Below are 5,634 nucleotides of genomic sequence, written 5' to 3' on the forward strand. Positions count from 1 at the left end.
GAGAGAGTAAGAGATGGGAATTAGAATAGAATGTCTTGTTTATAGTGTCAAAATGAGACAGAAAAGTCCCTTCGCTCCCAGAAGAGAGAGAGAGAGAGAGAGAGACTGATGTAAAAAGAAGGAAGAAGAGTGAGAAAGAAACAGATAGATGAGTATAGGAAAGAAAGAGAGATGGAGAGAGAGAGAAACACGCGTTGTTGGTGTGATAAATTATCATTTCATATCGTTGTCATACTCATACGCCTCTCTCTCTCTCTCCCTCCTTCCACTCTCTCTATTCCTCTCCCTCTCTCTCGCTCCCCTCTCTCTCCCTCCCCCTCTCTCTTTCTCTCTCCCGTCCTTTCCTCTCTCTCCCTCCTCCCTCTCTCTTTCTCTCCCTCTCTTACTCTCATATGACCATTATTTGACAGCCCGTAAAATGAATAATTTTTCTGAAAAAAAAAAAAAAGTTTACGGTTTAGGAACAAATATTAATGTAATAACAAAAAAAACTCCTTTAGGGGAAACCGGGGGCTGTTCTGACACCCACAGGGACAAAAAGGATGGTTGTGGAACGAATTAAAATAATAATCTAATGTTTGTTTGTTGTTTTTGTTTTTTTTTTTTTTGTTTTTTTTTTTTTTAAAAAGATAGGCAGACGCGCTACCAACTGAACTAACTAGGCTGGCAACCTAAGTGTAAAGAAATTTCAACTCTCTTATTCATGCTGAAATGCTTGTCAAGTTGTCACAAATATCGATCCCCAGCTTAATACACTTCGATTAATTTATATGACTTGACATGAACTCGAAGCATCAACCTTCAGATTCAAAGTCCAGCGCGATAACCACTGACGAGGTTGGCTGAAATTTCAAGATACCTGTACCTACCAAAAAAGTAAAAAAAAAAAAAGAAAAAAAATGCACTTTCTACAAACCGTTTTATTTCGAGCACAAAAAGAGGGGAAGAAGAAAAATTAAAAGGAAAGAAAAAAAATCTTCTTTCCTCAATAAAAAGTATTTTTCGAAAAAAAATTCACTCAACTTTGCCCCATCGTAGATTTTTTGCCCCCTCAGGAAGAGGAAGGGGGCAGATGAGGGGTTAATTAAAAGAAAATTATAATTACCTTTCGGGAAACGAGAATTTCCTTTCACCCTTTCCTTCCTTTCAATTAATATTTAACCCATTAGTGTGCCTTTCTTTTCTTCTTCTTTTTTCTTCTTCTTCTTCTTCTTCTTCTTCTTCTCCTTCTTCTTCTTCTTTTTTTCTCTTCTTCTTCTTCTTCTCCTCTTCCTCCTTCTTCTTTTTCAATCAACCTTACTTGTGTAGTGGTTAGCCTGGTGGACTCAGGATCTGGTGGTTCGTTTCCAAGTTAGTTTATTATAAGATTTATTGGTGTAGATTTAAGCACAGCCTAGTTAGCTTGGTTGGCAGCGCGTCTGCCTTGTAAGCGCTAGGCCACGGGTTCGATTCCCACCCGAGGAGGATTTTATTCTAAAAAAGTAACAAGTAAGTTTCGTTCTCGGAACGGCCGGCTTTTTCCTATCCTGTCTTCCTTCTCTCTTTGCTTTCGGGACGATAAGACCTTGGCAGTTACAGTTCCCTCTATCAAACCTCTTGAAAAAAAAAAAAAAAAAAATCCCGAGTTGGTAAATCCCAGCATTAGTACTAAGGTCTTATCGTCCCAAAATCGAACAGAGAACGAAGTAGGATAGGAGAAAGTCAGCAGTCCCTAGAATGAATCCTATCTGTTTGTGATAAAAATTCCCCCTGGACGGGAATTGAACACGTGATCTAGCACTTACAATAGATCAGTTGCGCTTACTTGGGTGATGTTTCAAAATCATAGAGCAGGAAAAATGAGGACCAAGGGAATTTTTCTTTTTCTTCTACGACTTCTAGATCCCGAGATAAATCGATTTGAAAATACCGGTAAATCGTGAATTTTGACGTCACGGCATACGCTCCCGTAGGCCGTAGGCGAAGACGTCACATCAAATGTCCCGAGCAAAGCTCCCTCGCAGGCAACGCATTAATGTGTTTGTGCGCATACGTTTCTGCGCAGTTCTTTCTGCTCCTCCGCTAGCGCGCTTGCATAGTGGCGCTACCTAACGGACGAACAACTGCGTAAAGTCTGACGTCACACATATTTGAACTCTTTCATTAGAACGGAACATAAAAATTGAATTTTCGACCTTTTACAGTTATTTTTTCGGCGTTTTGACCTCAGATTTGGATTTTTCCCAACTTTTTACATAGGAATCGACCATTTATTTATAATTTTTACCCATTTGCCACTGCTCCATTTTTATGAACGCCGTATAACTATTTGAGTATGCAATGTGCACAACAATAAATATTAGTGGAGATGTCATCGTTTCTATTTTATTGCAATACAACTGAAAAGTGCCTCCCTAATGTGAAGTCCATTTATTCCCAATAATATGAAGAAGAAGAAAAGGGAATACGATTGAGGAAGGGAAATAGAGAGGAAGGAACATCATAAGAGGAGGAGAGAAAGAGTAACTATAAAAAATAGAAAGAGAGAAAAGGAAAACCAGGAGAGAAAGAGTTAGCTAGAAAGAGGCAAAGGGAGAGTAAGAAGTAGAGAAAGACAGAAACATAGAACTATCGGAGAGAGAGAGAGAGAGAAAGAAAGAGCAAGTAGGTACAAACGGAAGAAAGTGTGAGCGACACAGGGAGAGAGAAAGAGGGAAAAAGAAAAACATAAGGGGAAAATACATAGAGAGAGAAAAAGTTAACTATAAGCAGGAGAAAGTGAGAGAGATACAGTTAACTAGGTACAAGCGAAAGAAAGTGTGAGAGATAAAGAGAGAGAGAAAATTAAGGAAAACCAATGAGAGGAAGAGAGAAGGAAGGATGTACATATGAGTTTCCACGTGACCTACTCTCTAATAGGTAAGATTTAACTTTTCAAACTAAGGGGGTTTGAGATGGAGGGCGAGAGAGAGAGAGGGAGGGAGAGAGAGAGGGGGAGGGAGAGAAAGAGGGAGGGAGAGAGGGAGAGATAGAGGGAGGGAGAGAGAGAGGTGGTAAATAGAGGAAAAGAGGAGATAAAGAGGGGGATTGATTTTTTTTTTTGGATAGAGGAAACTGTAATAAAATTGCTAAGGTCTTATCATGCCGAAATCGAGGGAGGACAGGATAGGAGAAAGCCAGCCGTTCCAAGAACGAATAGCAAACCACGCCACTGTGAGCAAAATATGGATAGCAAAACAATATTAGTATACCGGAAGATAGAATTAGAGAGAGATATATATAGGAAGCGAGAGAGAGAGAGAGAGAGAGGAGGGAAAATCAAAGAGAAAGAGAAATATGGAGCAAGAGAGAGAGATAGAGAAGAGAAAAATAGAGGGAGAAACAGAAAGAGGGAGGAATATAGAGAGAGATAGCAGATGATGGAATTAGAAAGAGAGAGAGAGATATAGTGGAAAGATATAGAGAAAGAGGGAGAGGAAAGACAGAGAGAGATGGGGAGCGGAAAAGAATATAAAAGTTATTGAAAGGCGAGTAAAAGTTTTTGTATATCTCCCTCTCCCTCCCTCTCTTCCTTCACTCCTTCTCCCATTCTCTTTCATAACCTATCCGTTCAGTACCCTTGGGGGAAAATGAAAAAGAGTAAAAAAACATCCAGCATGTAAGATAATGCATTTCAGCATTTTTCTTCAATAATAAAATTGCCCCTAATGTTGTGTTCTCCTTTGGAAACGCGATGGAAAACTTAGCTTATCTTCTTCTTCCTATCCTTTTAAATAGAGTCGGCGCGCGGCGTAAAAAAACTCAACAAATAACTATTAGAGTACAAATTTCACAAGATCCCACTAAGCGTAAGGTAGGTACAACATTTTCGACCTGTAGATTTGATGAGGAAAAAGTTCGAATAAACTGGAAGTCTTAGTGGCCAAACTGGGGGCTTTATCCCGCTACAGCCATTTGAAATGCGTCCAAAATTTGAACAGTGTCCAAAAGTAAGGTGCGTAGATATAACCATTGATAAAAGATGAGGAAAAGGACCCAAATTACGAAAACACTAAACTAAAACGGTTTCCCAAGGGTATCACCAACCAAGACGGCCCGTCCAAATTGGTAAAATTGTTGCCAAGTGTTTTATCTACATTACAGTGTTGTCATATGTCCTCAGGTGCAATCACGCGGGCGCAGTGTTGCCGAGTTACAGGTACAAGGCGTGAAGGCGGCCTATACACAGAAGTCTCATATGACCTGTCTATCACTATCTGTACATAGTCTCCTATTGGTGGATGCCCTACAGACGTTCGGACCTGACTTTGAACTCCTTCTAGCTAGTCATAAACATGTAGGGTGAGTGGAATCTTGATTTACAGCCTGGTACTCACGAACCTAAACATAAACATGTAGGGTGAGTGGAATCTTGATTTACAGCCTGGTACTCACGAACCTAAACATAAACATGTAGGGTGAGTGGAATCTTGATTTACAGCCTGGTACTCACGAACCTAAACATAAACATGTAGGGTGAGTGGAATCTTGATTTACAGCCTGGTACTCACGAACCTAAACATAAACATGTAGGGTGAGTGGAATCTTGATTTACAGCCTGGTACTCACGAACCTAAACATAAACATGTAGGGTGAGTGGAATCTTGATTTACAGCCTGGTACTCACGAACCTAAACATAAACATGTAGGGTGAGTGGAATCTTGATTTACAGCCTGGTACTCACGAACCTAAACATAAACATGTAGGGTGAGTGGAATCTTGATTTACAGCCTGGTACTCACGAACCTAAACATAAACATGTAGGGTGAGTGGAATCTTGATTTACAGCCTGGTACTCACGAACCTAAACATAAACATGTAGGGTGAGTGGAATCTTGATTTACAGCCTGGTACTCACGAACCTAAACATAAACATGTAGGGTGAGTGGAATCTTGATTTACAGCCTGGTACTCACGAACCTAAACATAAACATGTAGGGTGAGTGGAATCTTGATTTACAGCCTGGTACTCACGAACCTAAACATAAACATGTAGGGTGAGTGGAATCTTGATTTACAGCCTGGTACTCACGAACCTAAACATAAACATGTAGGGTGAGTGGAATCTTGATTTACAGCCTGGTACTCACGAACCTAAACATAAACATGTAGGGTGAGTGGAATCTTGATTTACAGCCTGGTACTCACGAACCTAAACATAAACATGTAGGGTGAGTGGAATCTTGATTTACAGCCTGGTACTCACGAACCTAAACATAAACATGTAGGGTGAGTGGAATCTTGATTTACAGCCTGGTACTCACGAACCTAAACATAAACATGTAGGGTGAGTGGAATCTTGATTTACAGCCTGGTACTCACGAACCTAAACATAAACATGTAGGGTGAGTGGAATCTTGATTTACAGCCTGGTACTCACGAACCTAAACATAAACATGTAGGGTGAGTGGAATCTTGATTTACAGCCTGGTACTCACGAACCTAAACATAAACATGTAGGGTGAGTGGAATCTTGATTTACAGCCTGGTACTCACGAACCTAAACATAAACATGTAGGGTGAGTGGAATCTTGATCTGTGATGTTCTTTGCAAGTTCTTGATGTATGATATTGGCAACAAGATTATGGCGGTTCAAATATTCTTTAGGCGCAAG

This window comes from Diaphorina citri, unplaced genomic scaffold, assembly GCF_000475195.1.
Source record: "Diaphorina citri unplaced genomic scaffold, Diaci psyllid genome assembly version 1.1 scaffold253, whole genome shotgun sequence".
In the NCBI taxonomy this organism is placed as follows: Eukaryota; Metazoa; Arthropoda; class Insecta; order Hemiptera; family Psyllidae; genus Diaphorina; species Diaphorina citri.